The following is a 24,329-nucleotide window of genomic DNA, read 5'->3' as shown; positions in this document are numbered from 1 at the left end:
AAAGAGTCCGTTACAATCAAGGAAGTCTTTAGAGATCTAGTTACAGCCTAAAGATTGGACTGATATCCAGGAGACGGAATTATTTTGCAACCCAAGATTAGTTCAGTGAGAAAGATTAATGAGGCGCATTATACAATCGGCTCAAGCTAATGACAAATGAAAATGTTCTGGTTTTTAGCTAGAGTTGATTTAATAATATCTGTGCAGTAACAGCATTAAATTCAAGGTCTGTTCTGGTGAATTAGACTTTATGCAGAACTTTCCTCTTGGAGGCGACGTCATCCTCCTGATCTGACTGACTGCTTTGGGGGCAGCCCTCTCTGTGGTGCAGTTTTGGGGCTGCCAAGAGTCGCTCTAATTCACAAACATTCTGCTCTTCCCCCTCCCTCCTGTGATGTAACTTTTAGGTAATTGAGGCTTTCATCTATCTATTTCCACGAATTAAGTCATCTGGAAAAATCATAGATTAAGCCAGAATCAGGCATTAGTATCTTAATCGGCATTAATTTATCTGACAAACCCTAACAGGGAGTAGTCATAAGATAGGTTGTGTTGGGGAAGAACAAGTCAGAGTGGGAGACCCAGACCATCGGGAAGAAGTGGGAATCTACAGGGCTGAGCAACTACTGATAATGGGGTATTTGTTACCCTGAGCTGCCAGCACAACTGTTTCATTTAGCATTTGGGTCAACTGTGACTTGTTCTGTCATTACTGTTTTCATATTTCTGTCATTCCCATCAGGTTATAAAATCTTCAATGGAAAGGAGCTTCCCTTTCAGGTCTCTGACTTTCCCTCAGAATGCCTTCCTTGTATCTAGTAGGCACTTAATAAATGCCTGCTGAATGAATAAATAAGCCAGTGGAAGCAAAAGGGATATGCAAAGTGAATGAAGAGGCATTGAAGGAAACCTTTGCTTTTTTTCACTGAGGGCTGAACTTCATAATTCTATTTCCATTTGTTGCTTCAGGGAAACTACCCTTCGGTGAAGTCCTTTCTATTTTCTGCCCAGCTTTGGGTTCCTTTTGATCTTCATGGCCATCACCTCCGATACGCCTGACCAGGCTTACATTGCTGGTGAAGTATATGGCTGTCTCTGCTTCTTCCTTCTTACCGAACTTCTGGCATCCAGCAGATGCCACTCAGAGCGACCAGGAAGAAATCCACCATTTCACTCTACTATCCCCTGAGCCAGAAACAACCAGGGATCACCATGCTTTTGACGTGCTCTATCTTTAAGTTAACATTATAGTACAAAAATTAGTTAGTTTGCTAATAAAGACAGACAAATATTGAGCACACCAACTATACACCAAGACCGGAAATAGAAAATTATGCAAGATAGATACTGCAAGAGACTACTGAAAGTATTTTGATGAACAAAATTTTGTTGCCCTGAACAATTTTTAAACTTTGGTCTGGAATATTGGAATGACTTTATATTATAGAAAAAATCATTTCACTATTTCTTTCATTGGAATGAATTGTGTTGACTCTTTCTCCCTTTTTCCCTGTGGGAGAACAATATATTCAGATACATTTTACAATTAAAAGTTTCATCTTGAGGTAATTGTAGATTCACGTGCAGTTGTAAGAAATGATACAGAGAGAGCCCACACTCCTTTATGCAGTTTCACCCAGTGGTAACATCTTACAAAACTGCAATAAAATATCGCAACAGGATACTGATGTTGATACACTCAAGATGCAGAACACATCCATCACCACCAGAATCCTTCACATTGCTCTTTTTTAGCCACACCTACTGCCCTCCTGCCTCCCGCTTTCTTAATCCCTGGCAACAACTAATCTGTCCTTCATTTTTATAATTTTGTCACTTCAAGAATGTCATATAAATGGAATCATATAGTCTGTAATTGTTGGGGTTGGCCTCTTCCATTCAACATAATTCTCTAGAGCTTCATCCAGGTTCTTGCATGTATTAATAGTTCATTCCTTCCTGTTGCTATGATGTGGAGGTACTGAAGTTTGTTTAACCATTCACCCGTATCCAGTTTTTGGCTATTAAAAATAAGTCTACTATAAACATTTGTGTATAGGTTTTGGTGTGAACATAAGTCTTCATTTCTCTGGGATGAGTATCCAGGAATGTGATTGCTGGGTTGTATGGTAGTTGCATGTTTCATTTTTTCTTAAGAAACTACCAAAACTTTTTCTAGAACGGCTGTACCATTTTCCATTCCCACTAACAATGTATGAGTGATTCAATTTCTCAGCTTTCTTGGCAGCATTTGATGTTATTTATTTATTTATTTTATTTTAGCCATTCTGATACATGTGTAGGGGTGTCTCATAATGGTTTTAATTTGCATTTCTCTAATAACTAATCATGCTGAACATCTTTTCATAGGCGTATTTGCCATTTTTATATCTTCAGTGAAATGTCTTTTCATGTCTTTTGCTCATGTTCTAAATGGATTCTTAGCTTTTTTTATCTGTTGAGTTTTGAGAGTACCCTATATAGTCTAGACATTAGTCTGTTAGTCCTTTGTCAAATATGTGGTTTGCAAGTATTTTTCCCACAATTTGTAGTTTGTCTTTTGATCTTCTTAGTAGAGTCTTTCATAGAACAAAAGTTTTTAGTTTTTATAAAGTCCAAGTTATCAATTTTTACTTTATGGATTGTGCTTTCAATGTTAAGTCTAAGAACTCTTTGCCTAGACCCTGAAGAATTTCTACTTTTTCCTAAGAGTTTTGTAGTTTTACATCTTACATTTAATTTTGTTATAAAGTGTGAGACAGATTGAAATTTATTTCTTTGCCCGTGGATGTCAAATTGTTCCAGTACCATTTGTTGAAAAGCCTATCTTTTCTCCATTGAATTGCGTTTGCACCTTTGTCAAAAATCACTTGGGCATGTTTGTGTTGGTCTATTTCTGGGTTCTGTATTCTGTTGCATTGATCTATGCGTCTACTCCCTCACCAATATACAGTTTTGATTATTGTACCTGTATAGTATGTCCTGAAATCAGGTAGACTCCTTCCTCTTACTTTAATCTTCTTTTACCATCTTATTTTAGTTATTGTAGTTACTTTGTCTTTCCATAAAAATTTTGGTATAATCTTGTGTATGTTTGCAAAAAAATTTTGCTGGTAGAAATTACATTAAATCTGTATACTAGTTTGGAGAGAATTGACGTATTTACTCTGTTAAGTCTTTCAATCCATGAACATGGCATATCTCTCCATTTATTTAGATCTTCTTTGATTTCTTTCATCATTGTTTTTTAGTTTTTATCATACCAAACCCCATACATGTTTTGTTAGATTTACACCTGAGTATTTATTTTTTTAGTGATTGTGAATGGTATTGTATTTTTAATTTAGGTTTCCATGTGTTCATTGCTAGCATGTAAAAATGCAATTGATTTTTATATGTTTATCTTGTGAGTTTGCTGAACTCACTGATTAGTTCTAGGAGTCTCTTTTGTAGATTACTTTGATATTTCTACAAAGAAATCATGTCATGAAAATAGGGACAGTTTTATTTCTTCTTTTCTGATCTGTCTGTCTTTATTTTTTTCATTTTTCTTGTCTTATTGCACTGGCTAGAACTTCTAGCACTACGTTGAATGAGATTGGTGAGAGTGTACATCCTTGCCTTTTCCCCAATCTTGGGAACACCTTCAGTCTTTTACCATTAAGTATAATGCTAACTCTAGGTTTTTTAGATTTTTTTTACCACATTGAGGAAGTTCCCCTCTATCCCTATTTTTCTGAGACCTTTTATAATGAATGTGTGTTAAACTTTGTCATATGCTTTTTTTCATCAATTGATATGATCATGCAATTTTTTTCTTTAGCTTGTTAATATGGTGGAATATATAGACTGATTTTAAAATATTGAACCAGACTTACATTTCTAGAATAAACTCCACTTGGTCATGGTGTCTAATTCTTTTTATATATTACTGAATTCTATTTACTAATATTTTGTTAAGGATCGTTGCATCTATCTTCATGAAGTATATTATTCTGTAGTTTTATTTATTGGTACTTTGTCTTTGCCTGGTTATGGTACTGGGGTAATACTAGCTTCATAAATAAATTGAGAAGTGTTCTCACCTCTTTTATTTTCTGGAAGAGATTGTGTAGAATTGGTGCTAATTCTGTAAAAGTTTGGTAGAATTCTTCAGTGAAGATTTCTAGGCCTAGAATTTTCTCTTTGAAGTCTTAAAATTATGAATTCAATTTCCTTAATAATTATAAGGCAATTCAAAATTATCTGTATCTTATTGGGTGGGTTGTGATAGTTTGTGTTTTTCCAGGAAGTGATTCTTGTCATCTAAGTTGTCAAATTTATGTGTGTAGAGTTGCTAATATCCCTCTGTCTCTATTTTACTGTCTTCAGGGTCTGTAGTGATATTCCATGTTCCACTCCTACATATATGGGTCATTTGTATTTTTTCTTTCTCAGTCTTGCTACAAGTTTGTCAATTTTATTGAACCAGCACTTAGTTTTATTGGTTTTCTCTATTGTTTTTCCATTTTCAATTCATTGGTTTTCGCTATCTTTGTATTTCCTTCCTTCTGCTTGCTTTGGGTTATTTTTGCACTTCATTTAGGTTCTTGAGGTAGGAGCTTCGATCATTGATTTGATATTTTTCTTCTTTTCTGATGTATGTCTTTAGTACTATAAATTTCCCCCTCAAAATTGCTTTAGCTGTGTCCTGTGAATTTTGATATATTGTATTTTCATTTTTATTCAGTGCAAGGTATTTTTTTTTATTTCCCTTGAAACTTACTCTTTGACCTATGGATTATTTAGTAGTGTGTTGTTCAGTCTCCAAGTCTTGGAGATTTTCCTGTTATCTTTGTCATTGATTTCTAACTTGACTTCATGTGGTTGGGGAAAACACTCTGTAAGACTTCAATTCTTTTAAATTTTTTGAGGTTTGTTTTATGGCCTGGGTTTTTGTCTATTTTGGTATATCTTTCATAGGGACTTGAAAAGAATGTACCTTTGGCTGCTGTTGGATGGAGTATTCTATAAATGTCTATTAGATCCTGTTGGTTGATGGTGGTACTGAGTACTTCTATATCCTTGCTGATTTTCTATCTTCTTGTTCTATTAATTGTTGAAAATGAAGTGTTGAAGTTTCCAACTATAAATTGAATTCTGTCATTTTTTCAATTCTATCAGTTTTTTGCTTCACACATTTTGCATCTTTGTTGTTTTGTACAAACACTTTTAGGATTGCTGTGTCCTTTTGGAGGATTGACCCTTTATCATTATATAATGTTCCTCTCTTTCTCTGGTAATTCTTTTTGGCTAAATCTACTTAGTCTGATGCTAATATAGACACTCTTACCTTTTTTGATTAATGTATACATTAATCTTTTCCATCATTTTACTTTTAACCTGCTTATATTGTTATATTTGAAGTGAGTTTCTTACAGACAGTAAATATTTGTGTCATGTTAATTAGTTCACTGTGCAGAGATTAGTCAAATCTCTTTTAATTAGTTTTTAAAGACCATTTACATTTAATGTAATTATTAATGTGTTAGGGATTAAGACAGCTATTTTATTTTTCATTTTCTGTTTTTTCTCTTTGTTTCTCAATTTTTCCCCCTGTGAGTTACTTGAGCATTTAAAGAAATTCCATTTTGATTTTTCTGTATGGTGTTTTCAAGTGTATCTCTTTATAGCTTATTTAGTTGTTGCTCTAGATATCACATTTAATAATTAGGTGTCATCATTTTACCAGTCTAAGCATGGAAATCTTACTTCTTTTTACATTCTTTACCCTTCCTTGTTTATAATACACAGTTGATTTTCATTATTCATAGTCATTATGTTCTATAAAGTTTCTGTGAAAACTTAATTAGCAAACGCTAAATCATTGCTTCTAGGGGAAATACGGAGTTAGATTCCTGTGAGCCTCAGGTTGCGCTTTCACCAACCAATCAATACATAACCTTGTTTTATGTGTGTTTCTGTTTAAAGGCACCTACCTTATTTAACATATGTTGTTGATTCATTGATGTTGGACTCATAGCTGATGGGACTATAAGTCACACCTGGATGAAGTTTATCTAAAACATATATTTTCTCCATAAGTCACATCACAGTCTTCTTGCACTTAGGAACATGAGACAAAACTTCAGCAGTACACTTGGAAGCCATTTTAAACAGTGAACAAAAAGCACAAAAATAGTGCAGAATACATCACACTAAATAGAGTAAAAAGAGCACTTGTTTACCATATGAGAGCTAACACAAGAAGGTAGAGTTTTGTTTTGTTTGACCTTAGTTTGGAACAGGGGTATTGATAACTGAAATCTTTCACCATTCTGCATTTGTCTGTGAATGACTAAAAGTGTCACAGTGTTAATTTTCGAGTTACAAATAAATTTTAGTGAGTAGGCAAATTTGCAAATACAGAATATGTGAATGAGAATAGACTATAATTGTCTTAAATATTTCTTTTACATACATTTAGAACCACATCAAACAGTATTATTATTTTTGCTAAAATCATAAAACAGTTTGGAAAACTCAGGGATATAAGGAAGGCCTATTATATTTACCTACAGTTTTGCTTACTTGTTCTTTCTACCTTACTGATGTTCCAAGGTTCTTCTTTTATCATTTCTTTTCTGTTTAGAGAATTTCCTCTCCATCCTTTTAGGGTAGGTCAGCTGATGAAAAATTATTTTTGTTTTCTTGAATCTGAGAATATCTTGATTTCCTCTTCATTCTTGAGGAATATTTTTGCTAGGTATAGGGTTCTGGGTTGCCAATTCTTTTGTTTCAGCACTCAAAAAGTGTTGTGCCACTTCCTTCAAGCTTCCATGGTGTTTGATGAGAAATCTGCTATTGTTTGAATAGTTTTCCCCCAAAGGTAAAATTTTATTTTTGTTTGACTATTTTCACGATTTTTCTTTGCCCTAGTTTTCAGAAGTTTAATTAAGAGGTATTTTGGCATGGATTTATTTGAGTTTATCCTGATGGGGTTGACTCAGCTTCTTGGATTTATAGGTTTATGTCTCCTGCCAGATTTGCAAAGTTTTCAGCCACTATTTCTTCAAGAACTTTTTTTTTTTTTAAGATTTTTTTATTTTTTCCTTTTTCTCCCCAACGCCCCCCGGTACATAGTTGTGTATTCTTCGTTGTGGGTTCTTCTAGTTGTGGCGTGTGGGACGCTACCTCAGTGTGGTCTGATGAGCAGTGCCATGTCCGCGCCCAGGATTCGAACCAACGAAACACTGGGCCGCCTGCAGCGGAGCGCGTGAACTTAACCACCCGGCCATGGGGCCAGCCCCTCTTCAAGAACTTTTTTAGCCCAACCTTCTTTCTCTTCTCCTTCTGGGATTCAATGACATAAATATTAGACATTTTCTCAGAGTCCTACAGGTCCCTGAGTCTCTCTTCATTTTTTTCTCTGTGGTTCAGATTGGATAATTTCTATTGTTCTGTTTTCCACTTCACTAATTCTTTTCTCTGTCCTCTCCACTCTGCTGTTGAGTCCACCCATTGGGATTTTTATTTCAATTATTGTATTTTTCAGTTCTAAAGTTTCCTTTGGGTTCTTCTTTATGATCTTCTAATTATTTTCTGAGACTTTCTATTTTTCTTGCTAAGGCTTTCTGTTTCTTCATTTGTTTCAAGAGAGTTCATAATTGCTCTCTGAAGTATTTTTATCATGGCTGTTTGAAATATCTGTTAGATAATTCCAACAGCTTGTCACTTGGTGTCAGTATCCATTGATTGTCTTTTTGCATTCAGTTTGAGATCTTCCTGGTTCTTGGTATGATGGGTGATTTTTGACTGAAATTTGGATATTTTCGTATTATGTTTGGAGACTCTGGATCTTATTTAAATCTTCTGTTTTAGCTAGCAGTTTTTGAAAGAACTCTGGCAGGGAGAAGGGAAACATTACTGCCACATGGAAGTAGCAGTCCAGATTCCCCACTGTGCCTCTGTTGACACCAGAAAAGGACGCTCCTTGCTATACCTGGACAGAGATGGGAGTTCTAGCTTCCCATGGGGACTCCAGTGACACCGCAGTGGGGCAGAGCTTGTTACCACTGGGCCATAGGGAAATTTCTTTTCTTTCTTTCTTTTTTTCCTTTTAAAGAAGATTGGCCCTGAGCTAACATCTGTTGCCAATCTTTTTATTTCCCTTCTTCTCCCCAAAGCTCCTCCAGTACATAGTTGTATATTCTGGTTGTAGGTCCTTCTAGTTCTGCTATGTGGGACACCTCCTCAGCATGACTTGGAGAGCAGTGCTATGTCTGTGCCCAGGATCCGAACCAGCGAAACCCTGGGCTGCTGAAGTGGAGCACACGGACCTCATGGGACTGGCCCCTGAAATTTCTGACTTTTCATTATGCCTCCTGTGACATCACCCCAGTGGGGTATAGTCACATGTTTTAAAAAATCTTCCTTATATCTAGAACATAGATACAACTAAATTTCCGTAATGAACTCTTTAGTTTTCCATTTCTGTCATCTCCCTGCTGATGAATTCTTTTATTTACCATAAATCTCTTCACCTGTATGGATCCAGCAACTGCTCAGACACTTTTTCTTCATCCGCAATGACTTTTCATACGTGTGTCTACTATTTTCTCCCGTCTTTATCCAGGTACTTTTCCACTCCTCCTGCTGTTTGTCACAATTAATCTCCTCTGTGCCTTCCTTCTCATTGTTTACTCCTTTTGAATGTTTGTTTGTATTGTGTGTGCTCTCTTCAGAGCATTTTGCTTTAAAAAAAAAGCCAACAACCAAAAAGGGGGTTAAGTGAAAGTGTCAAAAAATGCAAGTAAATGCATCCTGAGCTGAGATTTCTCCTTCAGGGTTGGAGGTAGGGTGCGGGGCATCTCAAATTGACTGGAGAAGGGTCAATAGGAGAGACTAGCTGAGGAACTAATTTTGAAGACTAAAACTCATTTCCTCTGAGGAAAGGAAATAGTGCAAAACTATTTTAGATCATATTTCCTTGTCTCAGCCACTCGAGTTGTGTAGTGGCAATCAGAAGCTATATATAGATAAACTTTGCTAGAAGCACCTTAAAGAACCATCAGGAAATGGCTGGCCTTGTTCATGGTATTTTAGAAACTAGCATGTTAGCACCTGATACCACTATCTCTAATTTCACTTTTGCAAACATTATTCATGGAAATTGGCACCCCTTTGCCAATCTCTGGGATTCTCAGAAGTCTTCGTTTAATTAATGCCCATCCCCCCTGCTCTATACACACTTGGGCTTTTGGATGGCCAAATAGGATTTGAGTGATTGATTAGCAAGTTCTACTAATGATTTTGATTAGTTCTATTTGTTTTGCATGTAATTATCTTTTCTTGATAATTAGAATTTAGTCACAGTATTTATACTTGATATAATTTTGGATAAAGACTATCCTAGTTAAACTCAGATATATTTATCATTTCCGAGCAATTATAGAACAATCTTAACCTATAGTAGCTGTATCTTCTGTGGGAAAAAATGTTCTGTTTTGTTTTAAAGTCTGAAGTCATTTTAGCTAAGATGACTGATAACACAAATTGATTGTGTTTTTAAAAATGATGTTTCCTGACAAATTATTTCCTAGATAAAATTGATATGAATCTAGGACATAGTAACCTTTTCTTTGGAGAAGCATTTGAATGAGTTGGCCTTTTGGATCCATTTATTAGATTAATCTCTTTTTAGAATCCCAATTATGCCGTACTGGTGTCTGGAAAAGAAAGAATGCAGGTGTCCCTGTCCACCTGTGTTCACAGACTTCAATAAAACATTATATTTGTGGACTATAGCATTCAGCTGGTGTCTGAGCGGGTCTTCTTTTATCCCCTTAGGGAAAATGAAGTGGTTATCTGGATTTATCCAGGTCAACAGCAGAGCGGGGCTGAGCAGGGCTTTAGCTGATCTTTCTCTAAGTACGTGGGCAGCTGTGTGGCTCCCTGAGCCCTTGCTGAGAAGAGCAGAAGCACCAGGGCATCCTGAAGGCATGGATAGGCATGATTCCTTCCCTGGCCTGCCAGTCAGGCCAATGGGATGAAAATGATAGCCGCGTTTTTGACGATGTGCTTTCTATTAGCCATGCTCTTTTGTAAGATCTCTTTTGGAGGCAGTAATGATGAGTATGAACTGCTTCCTACAACTACTTTAAAGGCATCCTAATTGGTTGGTTTTTGTTATAAAGCCTTTCAAAGAGACTAGCTACATATTCGTTTGCTCACAGCTGCATATTAATAATACTTCCCTTGGAATTTGATTAAACCAGCTTCAACTCCAATTTTTGTATGATTTGATAGTGGTTACAGAATGATCTAAACTAAAGCTCCCAGCATGACGCAATTCCTCCAGAGACCCAGGGGGAACTTTGGCATGGAGGAATTCCCATGCATGTGCTTTATCAACCACCTGGCTGTTGTGAGTGGCAGCTCATAAGCAGGTGAAGGAGCCATGGCCAGGGGACCCATCAACATCAGCACTAAGGCTGCTACCTAAACAGTTTAACTCCCTTCTGCTTGGTTTGCCCACAGACACTGCTGACTGTGACTGCGACTGCTGATAAGCTGAGTAAGGCTGAAGGTCAACAATCTGGAGACTGCTCTTAATTATTAAAGGATCAACACGTCTTAATGCATTCGTCCTCTGAACTGGAGCCAAACAACTGGGTCTCAGGGACAGAAGTTTTCCCTTTCTTTTTAAATTAGCGCAAACAAACAAACAGACCAGTTGTTGGGGCGGGGGGAGCTAAAGGGTTTTCCCTATACTCTAATTCTAAATTTTGAACTTAAAATATCGAATAGGGAGAAGGCTCTTGATTACTCTCCAGACTCAAACTCCCGTTTAATTGAGTCTCTTTGTTGACGTGATCTACGCTTAATCAATTGAACCTTGACTCAGTCCCACATCTTGGACCCCTTGGACCCAACGGCACAGAGCCTCATCGGAACTTTGTGTGTCTGCCATGAATTAGTGCCTTCTCTTGTCCTAAATTAAGCTCATCAACATATAATTATCCATCCCACACATCGAACCTAACTCCAAGGTAAACGTTTCTCCTCAGCTAATAGCTGGTTCACAGTACAAAAAGAAGTCTTCCTCTCTCCACCTGCTCCCTGTCACCACCACCAGGCACATTGTGAGTCCTTGCTCGGTGGTCTGTCCTCAGTCCTGGGCTGCTGTAGCATTTTTAGCTTTAGTGATTACACAAAGGCGAAGGCGAGCCTGAGGAAGAGTGGCTTGTGTCCTTCCCACTTTACTTCTTTCTTTTCTTTCGTTCTGCAATTTGAGGGAAATCTGTCAAGATTTGTTAAGAGCAGTAAAGTTGCATTTAATAAAAAAAATTAGGACACCACTCAAGTGACATAGTTCACAATGTTAGCAAAGGATAAACGCTTCATAAAATTAGCAGCTGGGCGGGTTATCTCCAAAGGCGTATTGTGTATGAGATGCTGAGCGTATCCCGGAAATTCGGCTGCATGAGTCATCAGAAGTACCTGTTTCAAACTTTAGCAAGACCTGAGCTGAGCCTTGGTTTCCGAGAGTCCGCATGAGCATCATGTACGTGGCAGCTTCCGTATTTCGGCACTGTGGCATTCCACACCCGTAACAGGGATAGCAAAGAACAGAGATTTGAAAAAGCCATAGAACAAAATGACCAAAAAACATAGAAAAATGAGTTCAAACTAATTAATAAAGCAATAAGGCACCTTAAGCAATCTTTTTTTGCCTATCAAATTGGCAAAGATCTAAGAAACAATAATACCCAGTATCGGAGAAGGTACTGGGGAGTTATAGAGTCAGAGGGGCGGGTTTTGCTTCTTAGCTCTCCCTCTGACTAGCTGAGGGAACTTGGGCATGTCATTTATTTTCTCTGAGATTATCTTCCTTATCTGTAAAATGCAGATAACATTAGTAACCTCCTCACAGGGTTTTTGAGGGAATTAAGTAAAACAATGCTTATAAAGTGTTTAACATATCATCTGGTATGTAGTAAAGTGCTCAATTAATATTAGAATTATTATTGGAAGCTAGAGTCCCAAAACACTGACGGGAGGGTAAAGTGGTAAAACCCTTAAGAGTAAATATTTGACATATATGTTAAAACCTTAACGACGTGTGTACATTTGACTTAGTCACTCCACTTCTAGAAATTAGTTCTGAGAAAACAGGCACAATGATATGTTTACAAGGATATCTTTCATGGTATTTTTTATAATGACAAAATGGAAACAATTTAAATATCTAACAGTAAGGGAATACTTAAAATTATGGTTTGTCCACCTACTAGAGTTCCACTCCAGCATTGCAAAGTGTAATTTTGAAGAATATTTATTGGCTGAGAAAAATGATACTGTGTAAAAATAATGGTTTTTGGTGATCAGTGGGATTACCTGTTGTGTTTTTCCCTGATACTTATTTGTAATTTTAAACTTGTCTGTAGTCTATACACACTTCTTGAACATCTGCTGCACGTTAGGCTCCATGGCAGGTGCCTTGGATGTGGGAGTGAATTAAGCAGACGGGGTGCTGCCCTCATGGAGCTTCTAGTCTCTCCACTTGAAAATGTGTAACTTTTAGAAGAAACAAGGCTATTAATAAAACAGAAGGGAAACTATCCTAGTTTGCTAGGGCTGCCGTAACAAAGGACCACAGATTGAGTGGCCTAGAGAGAAATTGATCATCTTACAGTTCTGGAAGCCAGAAGTCCAAGATCAAGGTGTCAGTAGGTCTGGTTTCTCCTTGGCTTGCAGATAGCCGGCCTCTCCCAGTCTCTTCACATGGTCTGCCCTTTGTAACTATGTCCAAGTTTCCTATCCTTGCAAGGACACAGTTCAGATTGGATTAGGGCTGACTCTAGTGACTTCATTTTAACTTAAATACCTCCTTAAAGATCCTGTCTCCAAATACAGTCATATTCTGAGGCGCTGGAGGTTAGGACTTCAAAATATGAAATGGGGGGACATAATTCAGCTCATAACAGAAACTATTTGATACTCTTCCATGTCTGACAGTTGCTCTTCTGAGCCATGTGATAAAGAAACTACGCGCCTTTCCTTTCCCTTCAATGGGATATTTCCACCTCTTTGGAGAGCCCCTCAGGAAGACTAAGAACAGGTACCACCCTTTGAAAGCTCAGTCGTTGGCCCCAGCATGGGCAGCTGTGGAGATTTCAATTTAGATTAAGGTGACTTTAATGCGTGGTCCAACGTCACCTCTGGAAAACAATGATGTTCAAAGCTTTCCCTGGCACTTCAGGTTTGTTCTAGAGTGAACAGGGGGCTCCTGGCTAGTCCAGGGTCTCTACCTCAGCCCAGAACCAAGCACTCCAGATGGACTTTGCAGGAAGGACTTCCTGAGGGGGAGGGTGGAGCCCTAGAGTGTAACCAGATTCACATCCAGAGTCTGCAAATGCAATCTTCTGGGTGTGGCAGGGGCCACCCAAGGAGAATGAGTCATTGGTGAAGAGCAGCAGCAAAGATGGTTATGTAACTCTATAAGCCAGAAGCTTCTTTTATTACATAAATCCAATTTTGCTTTCATTAAAAGAGAGAGAAACAAAAGAGGAAATAGATGATTGTTCTCAGCTGGAGGATGATGGCAGGTTAGGATTCATGGGGAAGTGAAGTGAACCCGGAGACACCAAGTTCAACCCCTTGTTTTAAAGGCTGGGGAACTGGTCCTCCAAGGCCACCTGGATTTGCTTCAAATCACACCTCTGATGAGCAGCAAAAGCTGATCTCAAGTCCAGGGATCGAGACCCTGGTCCACTGTCATTTCCATGACACTCTGTGAGGGAGGGAGGGGGCATGTGTACTGGAGGAAACATTGGACCTGAGTTCCCACCCCAGCTCAGCCACTAAACAGCTGCATAGCAATGGGCATCCTGAGTGCTCTCTCTAGTCTCCTGTTTTATTTACCTTCAAAATGAAAGTTGGATAATACCATCGTCCCTTCTATTGCTAACGTTCCATGAGTCTTCCATGGGTACCATTCATCTTATATTCAGGCCAACAGACTTGGCAGGTGGGTGCAGATGTGTTTGGCACAGAATGTTTATGTCATGGTGCTTAGCACACCGAAGAAAAGAGCAGTGACTTCACATCTTGTCTAAAGAATTAATGAAGACTGAGAATCAGGAAGTAAAAACAATGACAAAAGGTAGAAAATGAATGGTAAGAGTTGCAATCTTGTGTTCACCTCCACTTAGATTAAAAAGCCAGGTTCCACTCCACTACTCACATATTGATTTAAATGCTGATATGTTTTGTTGCTTTCTCAGATTCCTGTAACATAATTTTTACGTCTGTTTTAATTAACAAGTAAAACATCTTCATTCCGTTGTCTTTTCCTCTTGAATCACTAAACTCCTAATTTTCAGAGTGCCAAATGTCAAGAGACTGATGAAAGTCTTTTCCACTTTTCCTTCAATTAGGGTTGGAAAACATTTTCTTCTTTTTCTCCCTCTCTTCTGTTCTCTTCAGTGTGTGATTAGGTTTATTTTCAAAAGGTGTTATAACCTTAGCAAAATTTTCATTAGGATTCCCCGTGCATCCTTTAATTAAAGGAAACTCACATTTTGCTCAAGTCACTGGAGAAATGAAAAATATAATCTAAGGCTAAACATGCTCATACTTTGTGTTAATTTAACTGGACCCCGTTCTCTGAAATAAGAACAAAAAGAAGGCCACAGACCAACACCTAGTCTCAGAAAAATTCGTACATAGCATGGTTCCAAGACTGTTTCCAATTATTTCATGTCCTTTTTAGTTTTAAAGGACAAAGATCTAAACGAGGAGTTGTACCTTCCTGCATGAAACAGAGCATTAATTGCTGACATTTTTACATGCCGCTGAAGAGTGTACATGAAGTATAACGCATATATTCCTACAGGGTTCCTGCATTGATTGTACAAGTTTTACTTGGGTTACTTGCACTAATCTTTTTATAAAATTGATGCTGCTAATCTCATTCATTTTACAAAAATTGAAATTTAAACCATCAGGCTTTCCCTCAAATATATGGAAACCTAATACACTTTATTTTACTTGTCGCATCATCTTTCATCATACATAGTGATTATGGAAATAAGGGTTCTTGGGATTTTCTGCTTCTTTCTTGTTCCACCAAGAGGGAAGACCATCTATTTTCTTTTAATACGAACTTCCATTTCAGTGATTTTAAACGTACGTAAAACTTTGCTCTGGAGTGTCAGATCCAAGAGCCTATATTTCCAGTGACCATCACACAATCACTTTCTTTTTAAAAACTGCTTTAAAAACCTTTCATTTTGGGGCTCGCCTGGTGGCATGCTGGTTAAGTTCATGTGCTCTTCCTTGGCCCGAGCTTCACAGGTTCGGATCCCAGGCATGGAACTACACACCACTCATCAAGCCATGCTGTAGCAGCATCCCATATATAAAAAATAGAGGAACATTGGCACAGATGTTAGCTCAGCAACCATCTTCAAGAAGAAAGAGGAATCAGGGCCATCTCTGTGGCCGAGTGGTTCAGTTCGTGTGCTCCGCTGCGGCGGCCCAGGGTTCGGATCCTGGGCGCGGACATGGCACTGCTCGTCAGGCCACGTTGAGGCGGCGTCCCACATCCCACAAGTAGAAGGACCTGCAACTAAGATATACAACTATGTACCGGGGTGGGGGGGCGGCGGTTGGGAAATAAAGCAGGAAAAAAAAAAAAGATTGGCAACAGTTGTTAACCCAGGTGCCAATCCTTAAAAAAAACACATAGCATTGAAGATTGGACTGGTGGTTACCACTGGGGAAGGGGGGGGGGGAAGGGGGAGGGGAGAGGGGGAGGGGAGAGGGGGAAGGGGGAGGGCAAAAGGGGTGATTAGGGTCACATGTGAGGGGATGCACTATAATTAGTGTTCGGGTGGTGAACATGATGTAATGTATACAGAATTCGAAATATGATGTACATCCGAAAAAAATAAAAATTAAAAAAAAAGGTAACTGGGCTATGAGACATTCAGATAGACATTGGAGTCAAATCCTGGTTCATCTACTTAACTAGCTGTATGGTGTTTAACAGATTACTTGGTGACTTCAGTTTTCTGATGTATTAAATGGAGATTCTAATAGTATTTACTTCATCGCATTGTTGTGAATATTAAATGAGATAAACATAAAGTGCTAAAAAAAAAAGGAAGATTGGCAACAGTTGTTAGCCCAGGTGCCAATCTTTAAAAAAAAAAAAAGAAGAAAGAGGAAGCTTGGCAGCAGATGTTAGCTCAAGGCCAATCTTCCTCACCAAAAAAAACCCTGTTTCATTTTTGTGTTCTTTTGGTTAGTGTGACTTAGAAGTTACTCAGGTTGGTGAGTAAATTTTTTTAAGATAACTCTCTCCATGTGCCAAAGAACAGAATGTTACCCAAACTGCCTGCTTGTGTGCTGTGGTTCCTTGGCAAAGAATCTTGAACTAGCCGGGAATCCACCAAGGGCTGAAAAGAATGGACAGTTATAGGCCATGACCCCTGCCCCTGGTCATAACTCCGTCTGCCCTCTGTGGTGGGCTTACAGGAGCTTGTTCTTGCCACTATTGACTGCTGAACCTGAAAAGTGAAGTAAGAGTGGTTGAAATGTCTACAGAACAAAGAGTAGGATGGGACTCCAACCAAGTCAGTTCATGATCAGTGCACACCATAATCTAAAGGCAATTCATTAAGTCATGGGAAGTCACCATCAGAGACCTGACATACTCAGAATCTGCATGTCATTCTCCCTGTGGATAGACTTAGATGGGAAGCCAAATAATAATTATAAAATTGCTACATGAGTATGGAATTAGAAATGGAGAGTTAATGGCCCCCAGCTAAAAGAGTTGGATGTATCCATTTCATAAAAGGGATGTTCTTACAAATGGGACCACAGGATTTGAAGTCCATTAGCTAAAACTCCTTCATCCCTGCATGTGCTTGTCTAGGCATTCTAGCATTTACCTCAATGACTCACTTTGTTCTACGTTTCCTAATTGACCAACTCCTTTAATGATTGATATATTCTTTATTTAGACACGTCAATACATTTAATCAAATTAGGATGAAATTAGCCCTGCCTGGCAGCCATTCTGTCTCTTTAAAATGATAGTCATTCATTCATCAAATATTTATGGAGCATCTCCTATGTGCTGGGCCCTCCATCCTGTATTAGGCATACAGCAAGTTATGTATGAGTGAGACAAGTTATACAGTCTGGCGGGGGAAATAACAATTAAACAAGCAGTTGCAGTAACGTGTGATGTGTTACAGAATGAAACGAGTAAGGAGCTATGGACCACATTATCCCTAGTCTAGGGGATTCAAGAGGGCTTCTGGGAGAAAATTATACCAAATTTGAGACCTGAAGGATGGAGTTGAGAAGGGCAGAGATAAGAAAAGTATCTTGGTAAAGGAAACTTCCTGTGTGAAGGCCCACAGGTGAGAGGGGGCAACCGACCTTCGATGCACTGGAAGAATTTCATCAGGGCTATAATATAAAGTGAAGATGATAATAGCTGGTGAGCTCAGCTGGGATCTGCATGAAAGGTCTTAGTAGACCTGTTATGGAGATTGGATTCTCTCCTAAAAGCAGTGGGGGAGACTCTGGAGGGTTTTAAGCAGGAGAATGATGATTAGGTTTGCAGTTCAGAAAGAAGATCACTCTGGCTGTAGCACGGAGAAGGAATTTGAGGGGAGAAAGATTAGAAAAAGTGAGGCCAATTAGAGACCATGGCATTATTTTGGGCAAAAATGGATGGTGGGTAGATAGAGTAGATAGAGGTAAGATTACTCTGATTAATAAGAATTGAGAAATATAATGTTTAGAGATATATTTATGGGGAAGAATAGATACGACTTGGTGCCTAGGTGCATGTGAAAGGTAAAGGTGATTATGAATCAAACATGACTCCAGGTTTTTCTGACATAGGGGATAGCTGGGGAAGACTGGGTGTGGGGAGAAGATGATGAATTCAGGCCAGGACATGTTCAGTTTGAAGTGTTCAGGAGTCTGAGATACCTTTGGATACATAAATCTGAGCCCAATAGAAATATCAGAGCTGGGGATAAGACTTTGGAATTATCATCATAAGGATACTCTTTGAAGCTATAAGAGATGAATTCACTTATGGAAAATATGGAGAATAAGAAAAGAGACCAGCATTAAATTTCAGCTGGAAAAAGTGCAGCCTGAGAGGCAGAAGGAGGTGCTTCAGATGAATACATACTTCAACCTCCAAAATCCTGTCTTGTGTGTCTGCTTTCTAGAACCATTTTCCTGTTCTACTTTTCTGAGCACAGGTTTCTCTGGAAAATATTCTAAGGCAAAGATTAAAGAAAAGTTCATGCTTTATATGGTATGTTCAAACCCAGCAAAGTAACAAGGAAGAGAAGAAAAGAAAGATGAGAATCAATGCAAAATGATGTTCAGCAGGGACCAGATCATAAGGTATCTTATTAGAACTGTTAAAGAGATTGGACTCTCTTCATGCTTGCTACCATTTCATAATGAGCAGGAAGAGACCCAGGAGGTGACTCACAGATGTGTCCCCTAAGCACACAGGAAGTCCACTTGGATGTCCCTAGATGGGCTGCAATGAAGCATCATGCCTTGGAGTAGACTCTGGGAAAGAGGAAAGTGGAGGGATTCACATGCCTACTTCTCTTCCAGATCCTATTTTCCATTATTAAGTGTTACCCTAGGTGTATCAGTTATAGTTAGCCAGAAACAGAACTAATAGGTGACTACACATACGGATTTATCACAGGAAATTGGCTTATGCAATTGCAGGGGCTGGTTCAGCAGTCTCCATAAAGCTGTCTCCATACCTGATGCTGGAGCTTTAAGTCCACGGGGCAGGCAATCTGGAAGGGACAATCATGAGCAGTCTGGAAGCCCGTGAGGATGGACTAAAGCCCACATCCATTCTTGTTGCCTCCGAACTCTGCAAAGAGGGTGGTCTTGCAGAAGCTTGTGCTCTTCGTCATGGAAATAAACACATACACCTGGCCCAGGAGTTAGAAAAACTGAAGGTGAATTGAGAAAGTGGAACAACTGCCAGCCCAGATTCTGCCTCATGCCAATGAGGGAAGTCACCCAATCAGCAACTTGCAGTAGACACAAAATGGCGGCTTCCTTTCTTCTTCCTAACAAATCTCCCAGCAGTCTCCCTGTGGCCCACCTGGGGGCATAGCTTTTCATCCAGACTGCCACCTACTTTTCCTTCAAGTCTCTTTCTGGGGCCAGTTCTTGAAAGCACAGGACCTGGCAGGAAATTAATTCTCCCCATTTCTGGGTAGCATCTTCTGGCGTCTGCAGTGTGGGGCTTCATCCAAGTCTAGAAGTTCTGGGAAAAGCCAGACACTTTGGGTAGCTGCCAATGGGGAGGACCTGGCATGTCTAGAACCAGTGTTTGCTTGGCGCTTAGCAGTAGCAGAATGGGCTGAGAGGCAGGTGTATCTGCGGGAATCTGAGGCACTTAAATAAAAGATAGCTATCTGTTGGGAAATTTCAATAAAATTGTACACAATAGGACCTTTAAGCTTGAGTAGAAAATGTTCTAAAACTGGGCCAGAGACTTTGAAAGGTTTATTTTTGTTGGACCAAGAAACATAATATTTCAGAGACCTGCTGCCTGAAGCTTGTAACTCTTACGTGTCGACTCCAAAACCTTTTGCATGACAATGTTCCTGCAAAGTCAAAGCGGATTTCATGCATACGCTGTGCTGCTTCTGGGAAGAGCTATCGAATGTTAAGGAATTATAAAACTTGTTAGATTTTATTCGTTCTTTTAAGAAAGAAAACCATCCCAGATAGAGAAGTTTACCTACAGAGCAATTTCAAACACGGTTCAGTGACAAGAACAATGCCTGGATTGGAAGTAATGAAAAGTGTGAAGATCATCAGATTATTGAAAAAAATTTAAATATTTCCCTCCGCTTCCAGGTTTCATGCATGTTCCCAATCCTTTCTCTGCAGAAACACAGTAAGAACAAATAAAAGGAGAGATGGTGCCCACTATAGTGGCATTTCTGAAAAGAGGATTTGATGTCAAGACTATAGGCATACACAGATTTATTTCCCCTACCTGATTGGTTCCCTGTGATTCTCATTCTGAGTTACTACCTGTGACAGATGATGTTTATATAAATAAAACACCCTGTGGGCTGAGGCACTGGCAGGTTCTGCTGTGGCTTTACTTAATCCCAGCTCCCTGCCTGTGATACCATGCACTTCTCTCTCACTTAAGAAATCTGGTCAGAATGCATGTAAGTCTGAGTAAGTTATACTATGGATAATGTGAACTGTTAACAATTTATTTAAAAATTAAGTAATTTTCAAATTTTGGTACTTTACCGCTAAATGTTTTTATATATATCATTGTGTCTCTCACACACTTACGTTTACAACTAAAATCCTAAAAGCTGGTTATGAGGGAGAATAACCTTCCATTCAGCTTCTTAAGTGTTCCTGTGAATAAAGCTTAGTGATAGGATTATTCCTGTTGATTCTAGAGAGTGGTTGGGGGGAGCAGAGGGATTAAAACTTGCTCACCAGTATTCTCTCACCATTGGAAATAGTGCTTTATCTTATTTTGAAGGTATCAAATTATCAGTCAATTGTCGTGACTTTCTTGTGGGGTATATATCAATTTTAATTCCTTGATTAACTTCAAGTGAAAACAAGCCACGTGGTACTTTCAGAAAACCAGAGAGCAGGAATGACCCTGGGCAGCTTCACAGAGGAGACAGGTTGTTCATATCCACCCTTCATCTCCACTTCTGCACTCACAAATCCCTCAGGTATTAGACAGGGGTGTTTTGACCGCACATGACAAGAACCTGACTTGAACTTTGTTGTTAGTAGCATCAAGTCAATTCTGACTCCTAGCAACTCCGTGTCCAGCAGAGTGGCACCCCGCATGGTCTTTCTGTGCCATCCTCTCACCTTCCAGTGCTGTATCAGACATGCTCCACTGCTATTCACAGGGCTTTCAAGGCCAACTTTTTGGAAATGAGTGGCCAGGTCCTTCCTTCTTCCTAGTCTGTTTCAGCCTGGAAGCTCTGCTCAAACCTGTCCACCGTGGGTGACCCTGCTGGAACTGGAAATACTGACGGTAGAACTTTCAGCACCCCAGCAACAGGCAGCCACTACAGTGTGACAACCAACTGAAGGGTGGTGTGGTTCTCTGACCAGGAACAAACACGGGCTGTGGCAGTGAGAGCACAGAATCTTAACCACAAGACCACCAGGGCTGGCTGACCTGAACAAGCTTAAGACAAAAAAGGGAATCTGTCTTCTATAACTGAAGTCTACAGGAGATTTCCCATGTGGCTGAATTCAGAGATTCAAGTGATACTATCAGATCTCTCTCTCTCTCTCTCTGTCCCTTTGTGTCTCTCTCAGGGTCTCTCTCTCACACATACTACACAATTTCTATCAAATCACAGCACAGCATCAACGTATAAAAGAAAGTTTACCTGATAGCAGTGGTGGAAGAGCCTCAGGGAAAAGCTGATGGCTCAGCCGGGGGTGTGCTCACCCCTGAACCCATCACCGAGTGTTGTTAGAGGATGGGTCTGTTCCAGTTGACCAACTTGAGGAGGTGGTTGGCAACCCCATTGTGTAGTAAAGAATTAACTTTACCCAAGAAGAAGTTTGGACTTTGTCCCAGCTCTTGGAAAGAAACCTCTAAACTCTTAGAATTTCCAGAGTGGGAGGAGTGTCTTTGTTATTCCTGGTGGCCCCTTGGACCACACCTAATAGTTTATGTTAGTGAGGTGACTCAGGGTGGGGGCATGGCCACACGAGAAAGACCAACAATGTGATGAGAGAGTTGGCATTTTGAGCCATGAGATATCAATCTGAAATCAGAGGAGGTGTAGGGGGTTGGAAATTGAGTTCACTCATGTCAACAATGAGTCAATCAATGATGCCTCTGTAATGAAACCCCAGTAAAAACTCGGGACGTGAAAGCTGGGTGTCCTTCCCTGGTTGGCAATATTCTTTGACTGTTGTCACTGTTTTGATGGTGGGAGGGTAATGTGTCCCTGAGTATGATGAAAGCTTCATATTTAGAATTCTCCCAGACTTCACCCCTTGTGTCTCTGGTTCTAGTTTGTATCTTTTCGCTATAATAGAACTGTAATTCTAAGTACAGTGCCTGCCTGAGTTCTTTGAGTTGTTCTAGCAAATAATCAAACCTGAAGGTGGGCATGGGAACCCCCAGATTTGTAACCAGCTGGTCTGAGGTAAGGGTGGTCTTGGGAATCTCTGAACCTGTGGCTGGTGTCTGAAGGGAGGGTCGGCTTGTGGAGACTGACCCCTTCGACTTTGAAGTTTGACATGCTCATTGCAGTTGTTGTCAGAAGTTTTGGGTAGACTTGGCAGTCTGTGACAGTGCCCTTAACCTTGAGTTTTCCTACTTCTGCTACCCACCAATGGGGAAAGGCTGTTTCTGAAAGGAAAAATGCTGGGTAAACAAAACAAGACAAAAACAAAGACAGATGCCCAGTTCTTTTTTTAAGATAACTCGTCACTCCCAGAAATATGGTGCCTATAACAATGTCCCAGGGCTACTGTTAGGGACTGAATATTTGTGTCCTCCCCGCCCAAATTCGTATGTTGAAGCCCTAGCCCCAATGTGGTGGTATTTGGAAGTGGGCTTTCGGGAGGCAGTTATGCTTAGATGAGGTCATGAGGGAGGTTCCCAAGAAGGGATTAGCATTCTTATAAGAAGAGAGAGACCAGAGCTCACTCTCTCCGCCATGTGAGGACACAGTGAGAAGGTGGCAGTCTGCAGTCGAGGATGTGGGCCCTCACTGGGAACTGAATCTGCTGGCACTTTGACCTTAGACTTCCAGCCTCCAGGACTGTGAAAAATAAATGTCTGTTGTTTAAGCCTCCCGGTCTACGGTATTTTGTTATACAGCTCAAGGTGACTAAGACAGCTACTAAGACCTTTCAGGAAATGCTTAACCAAACCTGTAACTGTGGGCAGCATTTGGTATTTTGTAGCATCCTTAACTACCAGAATAAAAATTCAAGTTTAGTTGCTAATTACGGATAATGAATTAATGCACTACCTTTCTTCCAACATTTACTTTGAAAGGTATTTAATTTTTAACCCAATTTGGAGAGTAATCCAGAATGCATGCTTCACAAGGACAAGGACTGGTTAGAAAGTTACCCAGTGTCAAGGTGGTAAATTAGGACCATGAGCCAAACAATTAGGACTTTATTCACTTACTGGGATAGTGTTGGCAAGAGGCCAAAGAGAGGGAAAGTGCCGGCTCCCCCGCTGTTCCACTTGTGCCTGGGAATGGCTCTGGGTGAGGTTCAGATGGATCAGCACACTGCTGAGGGAGCCCGGAACAATGGGCTCCTGCCGGTCTGTGGAAGGGAGGAGAGAGGCAGGAGAAGGAAAAGGGCTAGGAGTGGAAAAGCACTGAGCACTGAGTCAGAGTGCAGAAAGATGTCTTGGAGCACCCTCCCCACCATAAGGAAGCCTTGGCAGGGGAGCTGGAACAAGGTCTCAGCAGAGCCTCCTTGTCCCAGTAAGGAGGCCTCCAATTGGAGGCACCTAGCCTAGGAAGACAGGTGTGTGTAAGAGCGTGGCCAGCCAGGGGAGGCTGAGTCCTTGGGGGCTACTCCTTCCAGAGAATGCAATGCACTGGCTATGCACCAGCCCTGGTGAGGGGAGGGCAGCTTCTCTGCCAGGAAGCCTGCCAGGCGAAGCCTTGTAATTGGCCGTGGTCAGCCTGAAAGATCATACATAGGCTTTTGGCCTGGAGTCAGACTCCTCAAGGTCTTGTCTGTTTGTTCCCTGATGCATCATAAATGCCTCAAATAGTGCCAGGCACAGACGAGGTGCTCCATAAATTGTTGATTTGATGGCTGGTAACTTTGGTGGGGGAGGAGAGCCACTGGGGAGACTCCATGCTGTTCCGTTGGCCCTAATGTCACTGAAGGTTGGAGCAGCTGGCTCCCAAATTGAGGAGTTCCTGCAACACATCAGAGATGCCCAGTCCACCTGGGTCTCCAGCAGAGCAAACACAGCAAACACTGGAGTTGTGGCACGTGCTTGGGAAGTAGATGAAAGAAGAGAACTGGCAAAGGGGAAAAAAAAGCATAGAAAGGAATGAACGGCGACTGGAGGTTTGGGAAGTGCCCTTTTGTGGTCATTGTATGAAAATTTAGCTTCGTAATTCTAAACTCTGGTTGGAAGAGAGCAGATTAGGCTATAAAATTTATAACAATTCCCTGCACCTTCTGCCATTTGGCCTTTGGGCTCATTCGCAATGGTCACGATTCGCCATGGGTCAGCAGAAGAATTATTTTCCTGGCTC

This window comes from Equus przewalskii, chromosome 30 (genome assembly GCF_037783145.1).
Source record: "Equus przewalskii isolate Varuska chromosome 30, EquPr2, whole genome shotgun sequence".
Lineage (NCBI taxonomy): Eukaryota > Metazoa > Chordata > Mammalia > Perissodactyla > Equidae > Equus > Equus przewalskii.
Note: the sequence above shows the minus strand (reverse complement) of the source record.